This window comes from Wyeomyia smithii, chromosome 1, assembly GCF_029784165.1.
Source record: "Wyeomyia smithii strain HCP4-BCI-WySm-NY-G18 chromosome 1, ASM2978416v1, whole genome shotgun sequence".
NCBI classification, from domain to species: Eukaryota; Metazoa; Arthropoda; class Insecta; order Diptera; family Culicidae; genus Wyeomyia; species Wyeomyia smithii.
In genome coordinates this window covers 8533057-8556561 of record NC_073694.1, presented here as the reverse complement: position 1 = coordinate 8556561, position 23505 = coordinate 8533057, and the positions used below count along the sequence as shown (strand labels likewise).

The 23505-nt window shown below is 38.7% G+C and overlaps 2 protein-coding genes across 8 annotated transcripts in view; one reads left to right on the top strand and one right to left on the bottom strand.

Annotated features, from left to right (window-relative positions):
- Positions 1 to 16214, bottom strand: part of LOC129718895 (mitochondrial coenzyme A transporter SLC25A42) — a 46330-nt gene extending 30116 nt beyond the window's left edge. For 2 of the 3 annotated variants that reach the window (XM_055670104.1, XM_055670105.1), the window contains exon 1: positions 15776 to 16214. The gene's annotated coding sequence lies outside the window, so the exon portion shown is untranslated. Of the gene's footprint in view, positions 1 to 15713 lie in introns of all 3 variants that reach the window. The other variant, XM_055670106.1, reaches the window with a different exon arrangement.
- Positions 16215 to 20233: 4019 nt separating this feature from the next.
- Positions 20234 to 23505, top strand: part of LOC129718890 (signal transducer and transcription activator) — a 148906-nt gene continuing 145634 nt past the window's right edge. For 2 of the 5 annotated variants that reach the window (XR_008727073.1, XM_055670094.1), the window contains exon 1: positions 20245 to 20728. The gene's annotated coding sequence lies outside the window, so the exon portion shown is untranslated. Of the gene's footprint in view, positions 20729 to 23505 lie in introns of all 5 variants that reach the window. The other 3 variants (XM_055670089.1, XM_055670092.1, XM_055670093.1) reach the window with 3 other exon arrangements.

Genomic DNA, 23505 nt, shown 5'->3' with positions numbered 1-23505 from the left:
GAAAGCATCAGAAGTTCGACAGGGTGGCCGATCGACCGTGAAGAGGACCGAAACGTAAGACTGATGCACGAATCCGGGAAGTGTAGAAAAACCCACGAACAACGGTTCGGGTGATTTAGGGAAGGTTGGATCTGAAGCTTTCCAATCGCACCATTCGACGAAGCTTGGCGGAACGGGACCTAAAGAAGGCGAAGGACTATGTCACTGGAGTCCTAAAAGCGTTTTATCTGGCCGGACAAGCTGAGTTTAACATAAAAGACGACTCCGAGTGTGGCGGAAGAGGACAGGCATCTGCAAACTACTATGAAACACGATGGTGAAAGCATAATGTTGTGAGGGTGTTTCTCGTGGGTTGGGGTGGGAAACTTAACGTAGGGTAAAGGTATTAACTGACGATGTTGTGCGACAGCCTGGAGGAATTCATGCTGAAAATGTGGCTGGTTCTACACCTTCTAGTAAAATAAGAACCCGAAGCGTACAGCAAATAAAACAGCAGCATTCCTCCGATCAGCCCGGATCGAGCCAATGGTGTGCCCACCTAAAAACCCCGACTTGAATTCTATTGAAAAAAATGTGCGCGATACTATGCTGCTGCTCTAAAAAAGACTTGGGATGAGCTGGAGCCTCAAAACCCCCAGACCCTCGTGGGCAGTATGCCAAAGCGTTGTCAGTTGGTTATCGAACCCAAAGAGGGTCGTATTGACTAGGAATTACTTTTTTTTTTGTCACACCTACTAGACTACGAAATCATCGAACGAAGAAAACAGCGATACAAGAACTGAAATGTTTAATTTAATAAAGTACTATAAGATATTATTATGTTTTCTTCTCAGATTGATGGATTCAAATGTTTTTGATACTTTTTACCTTTGTTATACTAAACAAAGGTTATAAGATCGGTCCAAAAACGCAAAATAGATCCAAGATCCGGGGGGCCGAATCGTATATACCATTCGACTCAGCTCGACGAACTGAGCAATGTCTGTTCGTGTGTATGTATGTTGTCTGTATGTATGTGCCGCAAAAAACTAACGCACCTTTCTTACAGAACGCAATATCCGATTTGGATGATCTTATACGCAAACGAAAGCTACTGTTCTCCCCCAGAATGCTACCGAGTGGATTTTCGATTAGTGGCTTAGATTTTGAATTATTGATCAGAGTATTTTTTGTATGAGACATTTAACTTTTAAGGCAAAATGAATGGCACGGAGGGTGTGTTGTATACCAATCGACTCAGATCGACGAACTGAACAATTTCTGTATGTATGTGAATGTGTGCCTGTATGTATAGATGTGTGAATATGTTGTTTATATGTGTAGTATATCAAAATCGAGCGAAAAAAAAAACAAAAAAAACACCATTTTTACAGTACGCATATTCCGATTTTGATGTTCGCATGCTCAAATGAAAGCCCCGGAGCTCTTTGAAAATCACACTGAGTGCGATTTTTTATTGGTTGCTTGAATTGTAGAGTTTTGACCAAAGTATATTTTAGACATGGGATATTTTACTTTCTGAATAATTTATCTCTCACTCTCCATGCTTTTAATTCTTCTCTATCTCATAATTTTTACACTTTTCGTAGTGCGTCTTAACTGGTGTAAATAAAGTAATTTTAGAGCAAATTACAATGCTTACTTAGCTACTTTTCTTGCTTGCGAAGCTTCCGTCCACACTTTCTTTAAAATATATAATCAATTGTACGTTGAACCCAGATTTGCGAAAAATAAGAAGCTTTTACAGCTTCCGGGGAGCATTGAAGCAAAACCTGATCCCACAGCGTGCAAATGTAACACAATTAGCGATGCAGATATTGTAGATGCTGAAAATATAAAAAAAATCGCTGTTTTGTTTGCAATGCTACGTTTTGAACAGCTGGAAAATTTTTCAGCTGAACTTTTATTTGATGTTTAATATTAATTCTAAATATACTTTGACTCGTGACCAAGAATTTAAAAATTGTGAACATCGAGATGCGATCATTTGTAGTTTGGATGAAACTGAAGCAACTTCACATGGCTGTACACGTTTACTAGTGTGCGCAGGTGGAAAGCCACTTATTCCTATGATATGATACACTACGCTCATATAAGATATAAATATTGGTTTCTAATTTAAGACAAAATGCAAATAGGTTATTCCATTTCTCGTTATCGCAGCAAGTTTTATAAAGTCTTTATTTCGGATTTTATCGTACAGCCTAGGCCTTCGAAAAGAATAATTTTCTCGTCTACACTCCGAAAATCCAAATCTCTCAAATGTCGCGAAAACCTTCATTTTCAGATTATGCATTTGAGATAGAATTGAATTGACAACTTTCGTCAATAGTTATATTTTTTTCTCTGTAATGCTGATCTGAGGTTAGTAGAAGTTTGCTTCAACTCGTAAAAAGACTTGATGCTGATTCATAATTCTAGGTCCTGCGATTTCTGAAAATAATGCGAATGTAACCACCAATGGATTATGGGGAATTAAAAAAACAGGAGGGTTGTGTGCAAAGCCACGACCGCAAGTTGAAGTAGAATACTTTCACAAGAAAGATAACCCGGCTGCTTGCGTGTCAGTCATTTTTCTAGTAAATAAACGTTGACTAATCAGATCATTCAAATTCAATAATATAGTAAGTTGCTTGTCATGGTTGGGGCTTGACAATTTTGAGATGAAATTTTTTCGGATGTCGTGCTCATGACTGAAGGAAAAGATAATTCAGTACGTTCTGAGATACGGAAATAAAGTAAAATTTATAACTTTTACAAATTTAAAAATGTAAATTAACTCAAGAGAAAACATTTACGCTTTAATCATCAGGTTTTTATTTCATCCTGAAAAGGACAATTTGTTGTTCAATTTAGTATCGGATAAGATGCCGATTACATCTTTGCTTTATCACTTACAGTGCGAACAAAGTATTCGTTGTGATAAAGTAAACAGTGAAATGCTAATATAACACTCAAAACTAGACGGCTCACGTGTTGTCAAAAAAAAATCAACTTTTCATTGAATGCATTTACTAGTGCCCACTATCGCTCAGAGACTGCATTTCGCTAAAGTGCCAGACTGCACCAGCCGCTATCGATGCTGAGATCCGCTGCAACTAGTTCGCTATCCATAGCCATGCCACAGTGGTGGCCGCTATACGCTGCCATTGGTTTCCACTGTCCCTGCATCAGCTGGCCCAGCTGCTATCGTTGCTGGAATCCGCTGCAAATAGTGCGCTATCCATTGGTGCCCACAGCTGTGGCCGCTTTCCGCCATCGCTGGTATCCACTGCACTGCTAGTGCTGCTGCTAAGGACGACTGTTGTTGTCGCTGTCTAGAACTATTATGAGCGGCTTCGGCTGTAACAGGCTGCTATATAGGCCAAAAAGCATGTTTTCAATTGCAAGGTATATGATTCTGTCGACCGTGCTTGGGAAGCTATCATATAACGACCAATCAGAGGTCGAATTTTCAACTAGCTGAATGTACCCGGCCTTGCTCGTGTAAAAATTTCTGCTTTTTTTATAATTTTCTATATTTCCATATATTTTTTTCTAGCCCGAGCATTTCAAATAATATTTCTATTTTAGTAATAAACTTGCTTATATACCACCTTTTTCGTTGATTCACAATCGATGCGGAGGCATTCCAATTGGGTCGAGTGAGTTCAAAAATTCCGTTGGAAAATGGATTACCTCATCAGCATCTTCGACGGTATCGATTAACTTACAATAAACTATAATTACACTCAAATTACATAATCAATAGCCTAGGCTCATCTCTGATAGTTAAAATTATTGCTTGCTATGTCTTCTCGTTTTATTTTTTTTTGTGTAAACAATATCAATATCATCCTTATAGTTGAACATCAGTCTTCATGAATAAATTAACAATTTGGAGATACGGGGACTATCTCCAGATTTTTCTCAAGTTTTTAATAACTTCCAGTGCAGAAAAAAAACCTTCGCTATACCAAACGTTCGGACACCAATTTTCGGTTTTGGGAAATCAGCTCTGACTTATGAACCTAATATCAGGGAGTATTTGAATATTTTTCTTCAGGGATTTGAAAATAGCGTTGGACGCCCGTTGTCATTTTCTGAACATAGTTCTCTTTCTAGAAAAAGGACGCTTTTTACGCGGCTTTTTTTACGCGGATTCCGGAATTTACGCGGTTTTTACGCGGATTCCGGAATTTACGCGGTATTTATTTTTGCGCGGATTTCCGTTTCCTTTCACTCGGAATGCAGAACTAACGCTGGTTATTTTATGCGGATTCCGGAATTTACGCAGTTTTATTTTACATGGATTCCAGAATTTACGCGGTTTTTTTTACGTGGTATGTATCCCCGCGTAAAAAGTTGCTTTAGTGTATTGACATTAGTTAACCATTTTACTTAGTTTTACACAGCTTGACAGAAAGCAGAAATCGCGGAATTGATTTCTAAACAACGTTTCAATATTACGTCCAAGCCTTCTTCTGTATTCTAGTAACCTTTCCATAAAATGTAATCCGCCATGCACGATTCAAAAATTGCGCCGGAGATGAATATTTGGATTCTGGACGTCATCTTGATATCGAAAATATACATATTGCAGAGCATATATTCGTTTTTCATAAAACTCTAAAACCGGAAGTCGCCATATTGAATTTAAAAAATGTCATGGGAGTTTTAGTTCTGCTTCCTAAAGGTCATCCTGGTTCCGGGAATACCAATGTTTGGAGGTTTGTAAACGTTTTCTACAGTTGTATACAGCTTCCCAGCAACCAAAAGTCGCCATAAACATCGGGAATCATATTCCGGTCCCTAGACATCAACTTCTGGCCATGACCGACCGAGGCCATGGAAGTTATCGTACCTTTTCAAAAAGTTTCCATAGGGCACTAAAAGACCTGATTTTCTTATAAATTAAGACCCCCTCCCTCTTTGATAGCTGCCCCTTTCTCTTTTCTACATCATGTTCCGGTCTCTGGAAATCGGTTTTCCGGTCTCCAGATATGACCAAAGGCCTAAAAACTATCGTATTCATTCAGAAAGTTCCCATAATGCATGAAAATAGATTTTTTGATTAATTAAGACCCTCTCCTCCTTTGGGGGTTGCATCTCCTTCTTCACACTATTTCTATGACCTCTTTCTCTGTACATAACATACATACATACATACAAAACTTTTTTTTAAATAAATAGCTGAATTGTAGGAGCACTTATCTTACTTGATCGATGCTCTTAACTAAATTTTTATTCGGTAATAGTTGAGCTTCAGCAACTTTTCCAAACATATTTTTTATCCAAAACGAATCGCAGATTTCCATAAACCGGAAGTCGGCAACCCAAGTTTCAAAGTATCGTCAGATAACGATAACCGGTTCTTAAGAGTCATTTTTGCTCCGAAACTTGCAACATTGGGGGGTTTGTGAGTGTTTCCACAGCTTTAAATGGCTTCCCAGAAACCGGAAGTCGCCATCTTGGATTGAAAATGGCATCGAACATCATGTTTCGGTCTCTGGACATCAACTTCCGGCCTCCAAATATGACCAAGAACCCGAAAATCATCAAATTTCAATGAAAGGTTTCCATCATGTATGAAAATTTATAACTTTTGACCCCTCCTTCTTTAAGGGTGACCCCTCCTCCTATCCAACATTTCTATGACCACTTCCTTTATACAAAAAACACGTATGCCAAGTTTGGTTGAAATCGGTTCAGGCCTTCGAGAGTTATGCTGGAACATACATACATACATACATACAAAACTTCTCTTTTATATAAATAGAAGAAGATAGGTAGATAGATAGATAGAAGATAGATAGTACAATAGTGTGAATAATAAAATTACAATTATCTTCTTTTGGGAAGAATCTTAGAAGATTTTCCAATCTATTACTGCAAAAACGAAGGAAATCCATCGGATACTAACCGATTCATTAGCATTTGAAATTGGACATGTTTTTCACTTTTGTCGGTTTTAGATTTTCATTTCACATCCCTATGTAGCCGAACTTCCTGAGAGAAGTATTCTACTTCAAAAATTAGAACTGCCTCGAACTAACATACATGCTGTTCTAGTATGAAATCAGCATCTTTGTTATCTTTTACTATTTACTGTTTGCTGTTTCTGTTTATTTAAAAAAAATATGTTGCTTCTATCCAGCATTTAAAAATTGGTTCTCGATTGAAAACATAACACTCATATACTCCAGTGATAACATCCATAATATTTGCGAAAACCACGTCAAGCTATATTCAAAGATCGTCTTTGGTTCACCTTCTGAAAATTATCTTTTAAATTCATTTTATTTATAATTGAAATTGGATTTACGTTGCTATACGATTTGTGATTTACTGACCTACTGCCTATAATCGCTTACCAGTCCCACGTGAATTCTTGTCGTTCTTATAGAGAAGTTATGGTAAATGTCTATCTCATTATATCATGTCGAAAATATGGGAATAAACCACGCTCAACAGTTGAAATAACTTACGTGCTGTACCTTTACGTGCTGTTTTCTCTACTTGATGAAAAAGAAGATGCGATTATAGGCAGCCTAATAAGTATACAGCCTAATAGTATAACAACGGTGTTGGCGTGTACGTAATAAGCTGTTGTACATCTGTTACATTGAATCTGTGTCATCGTTATACCTAAATGTATTTACCCATTCGAATACTCTCTCACTTTATAATAAACGTTTCACAAAACAAGTCGCTTTATTTCACCGCTGCGCATCACTGTCCTTTATAGGTTATGGGCTTTTGTTTCGCGAACATTCCACGTTGGAAATCGGCAACCCACGCCGAAAAATTGAATCGTTTTTTCGCGTACGTATATTTCCCGAGTACAGTACAGTTTCGAGTGCGGGATCATCTGGAACTGGAACAGTTCAACATATTTCGAATCTTCCGGGAATCGAGCGGCTCGTCGGTAGAGAAAATTGGGCGACATGGAAATTTGCCGTGCAAACTTACATGGAGCTGGATGACCTCTGGAGCGTTGTGAAACCGGAAAGAAATCAGGATGGATCATACACCGTAGATGCTGGCAAAGACCGTCGTGCGAGAGCCAAGATCATTTTGCTGCTGGACCCAATAAATTACGTGCACGTTAAAGATGCAAATACGGCAAGGGAAGTTTGGTCTAGATTGGAATGTGCGTTTGAGGACTCTGGACTTACCAGGAGGGTAGGCTTGTTGAAAAGGTTGATCCAGACAGACTTGTCTTCGTGCTCCTCGATGTCAGATTACGTCAATCAAATCGTTTCAACCGCACACAAATTAACCGGAATAGGTTTTCCGATATCGGATGAGTGGATTGGAACACTCTTACTAGCTGGGCTTTCGGAAGATTTCCGTCCTATGATTATGGCACTCGAAAACTCGGGTATTCAGATCAGTGGGGATGCGATTAAAACGAAGCTGCTGCAAGAGGTAAAACATTCTACAGACGATTCGGCTCTAGCTGCAAACCGGAAGACCAGGGACTACAAAAATAAACAGAAAAATAATCCTCCCAAAGGACCCAAGTGCCGCAAATGCCATAAATTTGGGCATATAGCTCGCGACTGCAAAAATGCAGAGAATCGACACGCACTTAGTGCAGTAATGTCGTCCTTTACGTCGACAAAAGGTGATGATTGGTATATCGATTCAGGTGCAAGTGTGCATATGACCAGTCATAGTGAGTTATTGAAAAATTTTAAACCTTCCACCGGAACTGTCGTCGCTGCGAATGGAGGAGGCATGAAAATTACTGCAGTAGGTTCAACTACGTTGCATCCGATATGTAGGAAAGACAATATACCGGTCCATGACGTACAACTGATTCCAGATCTTTCTGTCAACCTACTTTCCGTTAATCAAATCGTAAAGAAAGGCTACACTGTGGTGTTTACCAATGCGGGATGCAAAATAACAAACGATAGCGGTGAAGTTGTTGCTACAGGTAAGCGTGAAAATGATTTGTTTAAGCTGGAACAACAGCAGGAAGCGGGAAGAAGTCTAGCTTGTTCCTCTGCGACTAACTTACACATCTGGCATCAGAGACTGGGTCATTTGAACCTGAAAAGTGTACGGAAACTAGCCAACGGGATGGCGAATGGTATAAAGGTCGTCGGAAGTAGCACTACAGATTGCGATATCTGTCCAATGGGAAAACATTGTCGTCACCCATTCAACAAGCAAGGTTCACGCGCTTCGGAAATTCTTGACGTGGTACACACGGACATCTGTGGGCCTATGGAAGCTAAATCACTAGGAGGCAGCAGATATTACATTGTTTTCGTTGATGATAAATCACGGCACATGTGGGTGTATTTTTTAAAAAGCAAATCCGGTGCGGAAGTTTTGAAAACGTTCAAACAATTTCATTTGTTGGTTGAACGACAATCCGAGCGAAAAATTAAAACTCTCGTAGTGACAATGGCAATGAATATACGAATAAAGAGTTTGAGGATTATTTAAAACGGCACGGTATTTGGCATCAGCTAACAAATGCATACACTCAAGAACAAAACGGCATGGCAGAACGCGCAAATCGTTCGATAGTAGAACGCACCCGTTGCTTGTTGTACGAAGCACGATTGGCTAAAAGCTTCTGAGCCGAAGCCGTAAATACGTCGGTTTACCTTCTCAACAGATCCCCAACTCATGGTCATAATTTGACACCGGAGGAAGTTTGGACAAAGAAGAAGCCGGATTTGTCTCATTTAAAAGTATTCGGCACGAAAGCTATGGTGCATATTCCTAAACAGAAGCGGCAAAAGTTAGATGCAAAATCCAAAGAATGCATCATGGTTGGCTACGATGATCGCACGAAAGGGTACAGAGTTTACGACCCGCAGTCGCGCAACGTGTTCATCAGTCGCGAAATTTGCTTCGTCAACGAAGGAACATGGAGTCAACAGAGCACCACCCGTAGAAACATCGTTCAACTCCCCTTCGAAGAAGTAGTGACCCTGTCACCGGTTGTACCGCCTTCGAAGAGTGCCGAGAAAGAAGATGACGATGATGAGTTCTACACAGACTGCGAAAATGACGACTCCAAGCAGGAATTCTATGGATACGAAGATTCCGAAAATACGACTCTAACCGATGCGACCGTGCTCCCTCCACGCAATTTCTCAAATCCACCTGGGTCGCAGGTGTTGAGGCGAAGCGGTCGGGAGCACAAGTTACCAGGCAAGTATAGTGAATTCGAAGTTTCGTTCAGTGGATTGCCGCAGGAATCAGCGACACAAGCTAATGTTTCGACCAGTGAAAGCGCATCCGTTGTAGCTAGAAGCATGTTCGTTGATGGTGATCCAATGAGTCATCAGGAAGCACTGTCCAGATCTGATGCTGAATGCTGGAAGAAGGCCATGTACGACGAGTACGATGCGCTGATGTCAAATAGAACCTGGACACTCACAGAGCTACCGCCGGATCGTAAAGCCATTAAATGCAAATGGGTCTCTAAAACCAAGCATGATGCGAACGGGAACGTCGACAGGCATAAGGCGCGTCTAGTTATCAAGGGATACTCGCAGCGAAAGGGGGTGGATTACACCGAGACGTATTCACCAGTGGTCCGTCATAGTTCTCTGCGGTATTTGTTTGCCCTCGCTGCTAAGCACGAACTCACAATCGACCAGTTAGATGCTACAACTGCCTTTCTTCAAGGAGAGCTTTCAGAAGAAATCTATATGGATAAGCCTCCTTGCTTTGAAAAACCGAACCAAAGCAAGAAATTAGTGTCTCGATTAAACAAAGCTCTGTATGGACTGAAGCAGTCCAGTCGCGTCTGGAATGAAAAGTTGGACACTGCACTGAAAAGTTTCGGAATGATTTCTTCAGTGTACGATCCTTGTCTTTATTATTGAATTGATAATGGTAAAATGTTGTTTGTTGCGATTTACGTAGATGACGTATTCATTTTCTCAAATGATAGAGGCCTGACGAACGAGATAAAAGCAAAACTTAAGAAATCCTTCCTTATGAGAGATCTCGGATCAGTTAGTAGTTGTCTAGGAATGCGCGTAACTCGTGGGAAAGCTCCCGTGTCGCTACATACATAGCGACGTACATTGAGTCAGTGCTAGATCGTTTTAATATGCAAGATGCTAAAACCGTTACGACTCCGATGAATGCAAGCGTGAAGCTCACAAAGGATATGGCGGCTAAGAGGTAGACAATATGAAGAAGGTCCCGTATCAAGAGGCGGTAGGTAGTCTCATGTACCTAGCTCAATGTACTAGGCCAGATATTCTATACACCGTTAATCAACTAAGTCGCTACAATATGTGCGCCGGTCCGATGCATTGGGAAGCAGTAAAGCATCTACTATGCTATCTACGAGGCACTAAAAGTATAAAATTGGGTACTCCAAGCAAGCGAACGATATTCTAACAGGATACTCCGATGCAAGCTGGGCAACAGACTTAGATGATCGTAAGTGGATTCATTTACATGCTACAAGGAGGAGCCGTGTCTTGGAGCTGTAAGCGACAACTGACCGTTGCTTTATCAAGCTGTGAGGCAGAGTACATGGCGCTTTCCGCCACCGTTCAGGAAGCCGCTTGGTGGCGTGGATTGATTGCGGAGTTCGGCCAAAATATACCGATAGATCTCTACTGCGATAACCAGAGTGCAATTGCTATAGCCAAAAACGGTTATACGCCACGTACGAAACATATTGATATACGGCACCATTTCATTCGAGATGCAGTTGATCAAGGGGTTGTCCAGCTGAATTATATAAGCACCGAAAAACAAATTGCCGACGGATTGACCAAGGCCCTTGAGCGAGTCAAACTGGAGCGCAACCGTGCTGCGATGGGATTGAACACATCAGCTCAAGGGGGTGTGTTGGCGTGTACGTAGTAAGCTGTTGTACATCTGTTACATTGAATCTGTGTCATCGTTATACCTAAATGTATTTACCCATTCGAATACTCTCTCACTTTATAATAGTGATGGGAAATATCGCCCAAAACCGACATCGATAACAATCGATAATTCCGGGGCTTTTATCGATATTATCGATAAGTATCGATAATTTGACAGCTAACGTTTGCGGTAAAATTTTTTTTTCAGATGGTGATGGAAAAAACTATTTCAGATGGTGATGAAAAAAAAACTAAGACAGATAACTGAGTTGGATAAATTTCCCGTGGAAGGTTATCATGTTAGCTTCCTCACAAAAAAATATTACGTCCTTGCGTGCAGCCTTCCGGCAGTTAACCGGAACATTCGCCATGGCAGACGAAAACATGCGTGTAGCCGTGTTTTTAATCTCTTTCTTCGTTTTTTTTTATTAATGCCTGCTCCGTTTTCGCGACAAAATTGTTGGATTAGATCTTGCGCTTCAAGTTTGTCCAGAAATTCTCGATGGGAAGCAGATGGGGGACAATATATCTAGCTAATGGTAGCAGTGGGCATAGGCTCCTACAAGGGAGATGGGGGACTTTGGGCGGATTCGCCGACTTCGGTACCACATCGATATTCAGCCGCTCCATCTCCTCCAACGATCGCTTCGAGTAGTTGGCCGACGTCAAATCTGGCCAGAACACCGTGTCTTCGCGCTTATGGTATTTCTTGATGAACGACGCAACTTCTGTCAGGCACTTCGTACTATAAATTTCCTCATTCACGGCCAGCCCGGAGCGAAAGAAGAGCAACTTTGAAATACCTTTCTCACTGATTGTCAGCCAAAGCCGCACCTTCTTGGGGAACTTGGTCTGTGAAATAAACTTTACCTCGGTGCTCAATTCCTTCGTGGGGAAGGTAAAACACGAAGAGCCCTGCTAGTCGTTGCCATCCATGGTGAGATAGGTCTAGTCGTCCAATACCACTGCCGCGTCGCGATTCACCGGGAAAATTGACTTGACCATCTTATTCAACCGCTGTAGCTGCGTCATTGCCTGCAGCTCCGAGACCAGTGGACGGGAATGCCGCTTCCTGCATGTATGTCCATGTTCTCCACACTGTTTAAGAGCATGCACCAACCTCTCGGCCAAGTGTACGCAGCGACTTTTCTTCTCGGTCTTCCTCTTCAGCATCCTTTGAAGCTTCTTGTCGCTCAGGGTCGTTTGCCGTCCGGAACCGGGCTTTCTTTCGATGCTCTGATCGTTGGCAAATAGTGTCAAGATGTTGTAGATGCCAGAACCGGCATACCCTTTCTACGGAGTAGTTTCAAGCCGAAGTTCGTTTTGAAGGTTGTATAATAAGGGGAATAATTGAATCAGGCAAAATTCTGTCAATTTTTAAATGGCCAAAACTTCACGAAAAATGAATCAATTCTGACAAAACAGGTTTCATTTTACTGGAAAACTGTCCTAGTTTCCTAGTATTACTTGAGAACTGGACGTGACCAAGGGTCACTGAAAATGTTTCGGATTTCCGGAGTGTGTGCCAAAGTGTACATTTTTGCAACGCGTAGAACTTTTTCTGACTTTCTGTTTCACTTAAGTTTATATGTTGTCAATAAATCAGAATTTATTTCGGGTTCATTTGTAGCCAAAGATTGAAAATTCGCCAAGGAATCATCGAGGTATGAATTTATTAAGTATGGGTGTTGATTTTGGCGGTTTTTTCCCTGTTGGGTACTAATTTTCTTTGAGCTTGCAGCACTCTAGCAGAATTCAATCGAACATTGTGGGTGTGTAGGTCTTAATAAACCAAGCAACTTTGCAAACTTGCGTTTGAAAATTTATCTGGATTAACATTTAAAAAGGTCAGCTTATTTTCACGCGGATTTTCTCTAAAAGGTTATTTAAGCAGATTTAAATTAACGTGGTTTTTACGCGAATTTTTGAATTAAAGCGGTTTTCCAAGCGGATTTCTGAATTAACATGGTTTTTTCACGAGGCATGTATCCCCCGCGTAAGAAAACCTAACTGTATTTGAACTTTTTTCTTATGAAACAATATATCTTAGTAAAAATTATCTGAACTTTCCTTCAAAAATATAAAAAATGAGTTAAAGATCTCTACTCTGAAAAAAATATAATTTTAAACACAAAAAATGCTTTTAGAAGAGATCGGTGATCTCAGATTTTTTCAAATGAAGTATTTTAGATAGACAATTTAGTTGCCTAAAACGTTCTATGCGTTGCAAAAATGTACACCTTGGCACACACTCTTGAGTCCGAAACATTTTCGGTGAAGTTGGTCACACCAAGTTCCCAAGTAATACTAATATAAAACTGTTTTCCAGTGAAATGAAACCGGTTATCAAAATTGATCCATTTTTCGTAAAGTTCTGGCCATTTAAAATTCGAGAGAATTTTATTTATCTCAATTATTTTGTCTACCCCCTGTATAAATCAGGATACTTTTTTGGCGCAACAATTTCGTTGATTTGGTTTTTTAGTGGAACTAAAAATTGTTTGTTGGGTAACAGATACTTTAAACTTAAACAGTTCCAAGTTAAACTAAACAATTACCAGAGAATCACCAATAGACTGCCGCTATGCATGTCCATGATATTATAAGAGTTGGCAAGCCATAGAAAATGCGTTTTATTACAATTTCGTATCATTGTTTTTTATGAGATGGTGCAAAAAGTTTGGATATTTTTTTAAAGTTCTCTAGTACTAAGTTACACGAACCTTTACACCACCCGCAACAATGCTAAATCTTGTCGAATAGCAGCACCCAACAAATACCTAGCGGCAAAAGCAACTCCTGGGGTAGGGTAGGAGAGGTCTCCTTCTTTTGGGTCTCTTTCTTTTGGGTCTCCTCCAGTAACCAGCCGCACTGACTTGTGCTCATAATATAATATCGATAATTATCTTTAACGTCAAAAAATTAACGATAATATCGATGACCGGCGTTTATCGATATTATCGATAGGTATCGATAAGTTTCCCATCACTACTTTATAATAACCGTTCCACAAAGCAAGTCGCTTTATTTCACCGCTGCGCATTACTGTCCTTTATAAAAGGTTTCTACACCACTAGGTGGATTAATTTAGGTTTTTTTTTTATAAAAATTCAATTCATACCAATTACAATAGCGATAATAATACGCGATTATTTTGCATTACGGTGTGTAACAATCACTTATCGGTCCCAGTCTTTATGACCACTGAGACTCAACTTGTTTGTTGTTGTTCACAGTTATCAAATTTGTTTGTTTTGCTGGAAGTTAATCACTTTGAAAGTGTGAAAATTTTATTCAATCTCGTGCAAAATATCCTCATTAGATCTGGTCCGTGCTTGTTACGCATATGCCGATAGCTCCGTTATAGACTGTCTCGATTTCGATCTGGCTATTTTTGATCACTTTTAATTTATTTTTCGTGTAGTTTTAATTAACCTCAATAAGGAAGAATAGAATGTTGTGGAGAAAATTCATTCATACTTTGATGCAAAACCTTTTTTTATAATAACGGGACTGGTATGCGATTATTTACTAGATTTTGGAAAATTTCGCAGAACAAGTTATATATTATTTTTCACATTTATTTACAGCACAGTATGAATCCAGTCAGCAATACTTGTGTGAAATCCTTTTTTTCTCATTGCACTAGACATTGGAGAATAGGACGCATTATCAAAAGCAACTTCAGTATCCAGAAAAGAGCGCAGTGCAATTTCTTTAACTGAAAGTGATTTTTCAGTTTTCATGATCAGCGTTTAAAGCGCTGTAACAGTGGATTTTCAAGATCATTAATTTTATTTCGTTGCATAAAATAAAGAGAATCAAACAAAAATTACACTGTAACCATACAAGATGATTAGTGTCGAGTGAGTTTCTGTATTGTTGTTTAGCTAATCAATGTCAGCTATTGTAAGCAATATAACTGATCTCCGTACAACTTGAAATCATCAAAATAGTACTTTGTGTTGCTTTTCACTATAAAATCCGTGAAAAGAAGTGGTAGTATGCCTCCTTGAACTATAAGTTCCACCACGTTCTTTTACTTGTTCTCACAAATTCTTAGGAAGCTACTACCAATGAACTGGCGTAAAATCCCTCTCCACCGTTTCAATCGGTTTGTTTTGTATCGTAACTCAGCTGCGGTTGGTTAGTGTGCAAATGTGGACTTTGTTTTGATTACTCGATCCGTACCTTGAAGGTTGCACTGTTTCGTTCTGAGTGTGTAAGAAAAACACACACCTACCTAACAGATGCGGTACGAATCGTAAAAATTATTTTTGCCCGAGAAAGGGTGAGAAGGGTTGCTTGGCTATATTTTTCACTTAAACCAACCAATTTAGAAAAATTCAATAAAAATTACTCCAACCAGGTTAGCTTTCAAACGGAACCAGTTTTATCCATACTGGTGTGACGGGCCGATGTGCGAAACGAAAGCCGGTAGACTGTCGGTCCATTTGCCAGATAGCGACGAAGGCGTTCTAAAAATAGAATAAATGCCGCATCATTGGACTATTGGACAGCTAGTTAGCATGTGTAGTGAATCTCGTATCGCATCACTGCATCTTTCCGCCTAGAATTGATACACTCGGGCGATAAATATTCTCGAATGCAAATAATAAACAACAGGAAATTTACATAACAGTAAATTTTGGCAGTTTAAGCGTTTTCTTCCCAAACGAAAAATAATATCGAGCTTACTGTGCGCAATGAAGCGTGATATCAGCAGAATCAAAGTAACCTTTTAAGCGATTATTTATCAGAATGAAATACAGCCATTTTTTCTTGTTCCTTTTTGCGACTTGTCTGATTAAAGTATGCAACTGCTGTTACATAAACGGTATGCTCCTATTACTGCTAGGCCCAGCTTACCTTGTTGGCTTATCAGTGGCCGGCAATCCGTCTAAGAAGAATCGGCAAAAGAAGAATCTTACCTCTTAGATAATCAACGGCTGTTTCCGTAAGCTGATCCAGCAATCACTCCAGAAACTATTTTATTCGTACAAAAAATTATGCAACTTTCCACAAACTTTTCAGAGCACACTACGATGACACTGGGAAAATTACAACAAAAAAGTAAAAAGCTGTCCCAAGACGAGAAGGATCCGCACTTTTGTTTTCAACGTTTTCAACCGCACTGACCGTGTCGCGTCACGTACACGCGAAAGCACACAACCAATGTCCCTCTTTTGAGTAGTTGGGAGGCACCTTAATCAAAATTCTGTCTTTTAGTAACTGTAACTGAAGAGAAACACCACAATCCAGTTTTGTCTTTTGTGCACGACTAGCCGACTGCGAATGCGAATTAAAATGTTGTGTGTGCGTGCGGACGGAAACTACGACGCAGCAACCAGAGATGAACGAAAACGAATCCAGGGGGCGGACGGAGGGTGAAATCGATCTATACAGCGCAGTGTCACTCCCCGTGGAACGTGTTGGGCAAAACGAGACGAAACACTGTAGGTCGCATTCACTCGTAGGTTGATAATTTCCCTTGAGTGATGACACAAACAGAAAAAGTCATCAGCTGTTTCTGACGTTTGTGTCTCGCATCAAGTGAAGTGCGGCTTATAGGGCTGTGCGATATTTGTTTTTTTTTGGGTTTTTTGTACACAAAACCTTTGCCCAAAAATCAAACAATTTACGTTAGGCAGTTGATATTCATTTAGAACAGCACGAACGATCGAAACAGAGGCAAAACTGGAAATTGAAAGTCAAAAAATGCAAACACAACATCGAAGGCAATACGAAAAGTGCTGTTTATTCGTCAACAGTTTGTTTTGTAAGAAGCCGGGTTTAAAATCATTTTAAATGGGAAATAAGGCTGATACAAATTTCGAATTCTTGTTATGTCCAAGGTTATCAAAGTTAGCAGAGGGGGTGGCAAAAAATAAATAACACCGAGACGAAAAAAAAGAAATATCTTTGATCAAAGTTTGTGTGCAAGTTATGTAACGTTTGTAACTTGCACTCAAATAAATGTTGAAAAATAACACTTTATTATTATTAGTATTTATTTCGCTTGCCTTTCGACGACACTCTCGTTGTCACCTGACTTGTTTGTTGCTAAATTTAGCATTTATGCTGTCGGAAAACCAATGAAATGAACAAAGTGGTTTGACCTTTTTTTTCTCCCCCTTCCAATATTCAAGATTTTGGAAGGGGGGGGGGGGGGAGGGTGACATAAAATGAAAATAAAATTTGTAACGGCCTAATTATTAAATAAATAAATTTGCAATTAGCTTAGAATGCATTTCGGTAGAATTTTGATTGGAGTTGGATTGCTCAAAATACTCGATAGCCAAAAAAAGCCTAAATGCTCAAGGTTCATAAACTCGAAACTCGAGAACGTCACAAATTAGTTTTCATACTTTAGGGTTATGTGAAAATAAAGAATGAAAAGAATAGTTCTCTTTGTATTTCATTGAAATAACCAGATGGATATTTGGCGGTTTTTGGAGGCGTCCTTGTTCACGCGGATTTCTGTCGCGAGGAACCACAGTTTCCCATGAGTTGAATTCCCAATGAAGTCCCAATTTTTCACAATCTTTTCTCTTGATTTTCACCGTGATTCGCATGTGGGAAGAACGCCACTCCTCAGTCTTTTTCTAAATTATTCAACAGATAACTTTGAAAACATTCTGCACGTTGAGGTTTATTTACGATTTTGTATGTCGCTTTTTGTGCGCATTTCAGAGTTCACGTGTTTTGTTACACGAATTTAGTAATTCATGCGAGTTTTTTTGTGCGTTTTGTTACGTGCTACACATCCCCAGCGTAAACAGTACTTTGAGTGGTCAAATATTACTGTACTTACAGTATTTTAAGTGGTCAAATATAACTGTACTTACTTTATGAAAAAAAAACTTCCATTACAAGCCACAAGACATTTGAAACGCATTGGAACACTTTAGCAGAACATCTTGCCTAAACTCTAAACTAAACTGTCCCACGAAATGTGCCCTAACAAATTTAGCGGATTATCGATTGACATTTTGAAGGCCACAGTTTTAGTGACGCTCACCATTTTAAAAGTTAGCGAAATCACCAAACCGCTAACTTGAAATTAGCGTCGCTCATAAGCGAATTAACCGAATGTGCCCATCACTAGGTTTTAAGCTTTTACTAGGTCTTGAGCTTTAAACTCTGACCTATTGAGCTCTAGGATTTTTTTAAACTTTTCGCTTTATCGAGAGGTTTGGCGTCTTGAGATTTTTTGAACTTTGTTTCAAGTGTTTAAGCTTTTAGATTTTTTGAAGTTTCGACTTTTAATGACCTCTGAGCTCATGTTTCGAGTTTTTTATGATTTTAAGCATTTTTGGGCTTTTTACTGCCCATAAACATATAAAAGTCACACTGCCAAAAACGCACAATTGAGTAAAACGCAGTAGACGCAGGCAGACCAGTGTATGTTTTTCCTTCCTATTGTTTCAATAAAAAATTAAAGCATACATTCATCCGAGGTAAATATATGTGGCAGAAAAGCTTTATATGCTCTATACTGCCGCTCCAAGCATAACTGTCCCAGCGCCCATAAGGTTTGCACATAATATGGGACAGTTATGCTTGGAGTGGCAGTATATTGTTTCGATTAGTGCACTTCAATTGGTCTTTAAATGAAGGTTACTATAATTTTCTACTAATTAATTGCAGCTCTAAGCCTGTTTTACGTTTATTTGTAACATGGAACTAACCTGAATTTATATTTTTTTATCATTTTGGCAATAAATAATTCTTGTGAAGTTGTTAAGAAGTTTCTGAGGTTTATCTTAAAAGTGATGAAAATTCACGTGGGACTGTTATGCATTAATGGGAAGATTTACCTCTTCCGAGATTCGACCTTTTTTAGTTTTTAAGCTTGTTAGTTCTTTGTGACTTTCGAGCTCTTGAGATTTTTTTTAACATTTTAGGACTGATTGTTGTAGATTTGTTTATTTCTAAGTGTATCATTTGACATAAAGTCTTAATGAAAAAAGGATAACCAATAAATTTTGACCTTCGAGCTTTTAAAGCTTAAAACTTTAAGTTTTAAACATTTGAGCTTTTAAATTTTTTTGATTTTGGAATTTTTTAGGCTGTGAGCATTTGAAATTTCATATTTTTCTGTTAGAGTTTTTGCCTTTGGAGTTACAAGCTGTCATTTTTTTAGCCGAAAAGGCTTAAATCTAAAAAAATAAGGTGAAAAAATCTGAAGTAAAAACCTCAAAAATGCTCAAAAGCTATAAAAACTTAAAGTTCAGGAGCTCAAATATTCTTAAGAGTTGAAACCACTATAAAAAAGCTCAAAATTACAAAAATTCAAAGAGCATTAAAGTTCAATAATTTCGAATGCTTGGAAGCCCACACAAAATTTAAAATCTAAAAGAGTTCAAATAAACCTAAAAACTCAAAAATACTCAAAAAAGCTCGAAAAAGCTCGAAAAAGTTTTAAATTGTTTGAAATTTTTAAAAAAAGCCAAAAGAAACTTAAGAGAGCTCAAACGCTTAAAGATCAGGACATGAAGCTCAAAACTCAATATTTGACGCTAGAAGCGCAAAGTTTTGAAAAGATGTTCATTCGCGTGAAGAGTGTTTGTTAATTTTAAAAACTGATCCTAATTCATTTTTCTTTATTTAAGGCTCGTAACCTAAGAAAAAAATAGTGCATTTCACCTGTTTACAGTTTCTGAACTGTAACTGAGGGATTTTGTTAACTGAGATAAATGTAAATGGGAAAATAGCGTACCAAGGCTGCAAGTATTTCATTAAAATGTTCATGAAACCATAAGACCGTATGAATAAGAGCGTTTGCTTCACGCATCTCGTGCATATCATATAACAGAAGCAGAGTATTTTTCCTACTCAACTAATTCAACAAACTAAACAGAATAAAGTGTGATCTCACACTCGAAAACGAATTGTGTTGTTCGATCAGCTTTGTTTTTGAGCTATATATTCTCTATTTCTACAAAAACAGCTTCAAATGGAACGTAAGCTCAATTATAAGTAGAATTTACAAACACAAGAAACCTTTTAATTGATTATCTGGAAGACGAAAAAATAAAATGCAGGAAAGGTTCAGTTACAACATTTTGTCCAGTGTAACTTGCATACAACATTTTGATGGCGCTATCCGGGTCTCTCTTTCATGCCGCCACAGCGAGTGACGGAGAGAGAATTTTGTTTTGACAAGAAATGAGAGAGCAACGTTTTTTCAGTTTATTTGATTGTTTTTCTATCCTACGCAACATATGCTTCTTTTGTTAGCACACGAGTGCTCCACTGTGCCGTCCCTTTTCAAAGACGACAGGATTCCGGGAAAAATGCACCAGCAAGCGTGGAGTCAAGTTTAAGGGCTCTCGTTCTCTCGTCTGCTTAGTCTTCCGCACAGTATACCACACGGGTACGAGCAGCACCGACTGTATTAGTATTCAATATTCCGTTCTCGCTTACGTGCGTTGAAGCTTCCCAGTTCAGCTTGGTTCTGCTGCCATGAAGTCACCTCGTCAATTCGTCGTCGCCGTTTTCGCAGCGAGTGAGTAGTACATGCTTGTGTGGTGAGGTTCCGTGCGAAAAAGTATTTTTCCATCCGCAGAAAAATCGCGTGCGGTGCTAAAAATTACGACGCGAAATCGTCAAGTGTTTGTGGGATATAGGTAAATGGTTTTAAAGTGATACAAGTGAGGTGGTAGTGGATTTGTAAGTGCAAAATAGTGTTTGATTCTGGGTGATTTAGTGAATTCGTGACAAATAAAAAAAGACGTCCAGTTTAATCCGGCCAGTTAGCTCCTGCAGCGGAACCGAGATAGACTCTGATCGAAAACGAAACGAGAAGGCAGAAGCGCAAAAATACAACAACAAAAAATCGCCAAAGTACGAGCGGGACAAGATTTCCTTCCTGAAAAAAAGTAAGTTTTGTATTCTCTCTAAACTCCGGTCGGATTTGCTCCTCATCGTCGTCTTGTTGGGTCCCCGTTTTGTCACTGTCCGCGCGCCACCGTCTCTGCGGTTACGACGGGCGCAGCGCCTTGGGCAAGGGCGGCATACGGATAAAGCGAAGCGACGACAGTCGTTTGTTCGTTCGTCGCCTACTCCGTTCCGATAGGGTTGGCTACACCGATGGTTTTTAATGATGATGGAAAACTATTCTATTTATACGCAACGTTTACTTTTATGGGTTTTATCTGGAGAACGCTTATCCCTAATGCTCCCGAAAAGGGAATTTTTATATTTTGGCTTGGCTTAACGACTAATGCCTCTTTCGGTTACAATCGTTAAAATTAGCTGGTTCCGTATATCATATGCAAATATGTTTCCGAGAATCTAACTTTACGGCTGGTTTGTATTAATGTTGTAAGCGGTTTATATTTCCGGAATAAGCGGTCGGCTTGGATTCGTTTCGTGTATGACGCCAGACCAGGAAGTAACGATCTTTTATTATCAATTTCAACGGAATTGTTTCAGCAGAAATCAACTTACCAATGAGATTTAATTGAAACTACCGAAATTTGGATTAGCAATTCAAATGATTCATTGTCGGGGTCTGTACTATTTTTACTCATTGATAACATTTACAGTTGATTGAGGTAATTTCTGATAACTCAAACAGCGATGGAAATCAACCAGCGTATAAACTCGCCATTGATTAGTCATTGTTATCGCTTTTTCAAGTGTTCTTCTTGATTTTCCGCGACTGTAAAATAAGAAAAAAATCCTACAAAAAATATTTTCTGGAAAAATCGGAAAATTTAATGAAGTTTTGTTAATTTTTGTTTCGTTAATGTGAATTTTTGCACGCTTTGTTGTGGCTCTTATTTTATCTCCTCTTTAAAATTTTCAATTGATTTTGGATTTGGTTTCAAATGGGTTGGGAATGTTTTTTATTAGGATTGTGTCCTGTCTCACGTCGTGTTCAGCTTGAAATTAAGCTCTTAGTAACCAAAAACGATTCGAAGGGCCATAAATGAAAAATATCCTAATTTAACACCTAAAAACGCTCTCAAACTCAAAAAAGTGTTTAAAATTATCCTAGTTCGAAAGAGCGGACAGAACTTTTCAAATACCAAACAATCCTGAAAATAATAAATATTATACAAGTAATCTTTAAAAAATAATTAAAACCGACTAGAAATTCTCTTAAAGCCCAACAATAATCAACTTAGAATAACCGAAAAGGCTTTGAAAATCTTGCAGAAATTTTTGATATTACCAAAAACTGTTAAAAAATCGCCAAATGAGACTAAAGCTTGCTTCATTTAGAATAAGAACAATCTTTTACTCATATTGTGGCGAACCTGGTAGACGGATTTAGAAGTTCTTGGTGCCCACGTTTCGGAAATTTGGTTAGCTTCACCTATGTATATTGGACATTCCGCAAAATGACTGTAAATTGTAAACAATCAACATGGAAGCCGAAAGAAGGTAAAAGATTGTGCTCAGTTTTTTGAAAAATCCATTGTAGTCTGCATCTAGGATAGCTAAACTAGCAAAATTGCCCAGAAATACCGTAAGGGGCGTTATCAAATGGTATAAGAAAATATTGACGACGATTCGGAAGCCTCAAGTCAATCATCGGAAACTGCGTGGTAAAATTTTGAACACCATCAAGAGGAATTCCAATCTATCGGACCTTACCTTGGCCAGAAAATTCGGTGCTGCCAATAGTACCGTGAGGAAAATTTGACTTCGGGAAGGAATCAAGTCGTGTCGAGGTCAAACCGTACTATAAGACAATGTATGTATGTATGTATGTATGACCTTCTAGATTCCACTGTCTGGCAGTGATAGGGTGAAAAAAAGACAATGCTGTTGATTCTTGTTTCTGCGTCTGTCTTGTTTTCGGAACCTAGAAGGTGTTAGCTCTACCGAACTTCCAAAGACCCTTTGCAGAATGACTGAGTACTTGCAGCGCATTCCGGAGTCAATTTCCATTCGGTAAGCCCCGCCTCAAAATAATATTAGAATCTAATAGATTTTATTATTATTCTCAGACTTTCAATTCATTTGACATATCAATATAAAAAAAATTGACCCGTATTTAATATATATAGGGTAACTGACGGCTTCGTCAGGTGATATGCGTTGTGGGCAGGATTCAGTTTGCCAATCTCTACTGCTTATATTCCACTCAGAAACTCAATTTGTGTTAACTTACCTTGAACGTTTAATTTTTTTTTGTTCGCATGAATGAATCACTCCATTAAAAACTCGAAAAACTTTTTTATTGTTTTTTTTTTTTTTTTTGACAAAATTTAAACTGCCACTTTCACACATCTAGATATTTTTCTAGATATTTTTCCCGGCCGAAGAAAACTTCCACGAAACACATCTTCGCCGCTAGCGATATTTGGTTACGATTTTCTCGTGAAATATCAGGGCTAGTAGCAAAATAATAGTGACTTTAGTGACTTTTTTCATTCAAATAGTGACCAAATAGAGACTAGATAGTGACCAAAAATATATAAAAGAGGGTTTTGAAATTTATTGTTGAACCATAAATAAACCTAAAAGTCATCTGTATCATAATTATTCAAAATGCATCTAAAATATTATTCTCTTAAAGCTAAATATTAAATCTAGAATTAGTTAAACTAAACCCTAATCTAAACCTAAACCTAAGTTCTTAAATTTATCATAATTACTTACGCAACAAGGGGAAATCCAACTGCCGTGCATACTTGGTTTC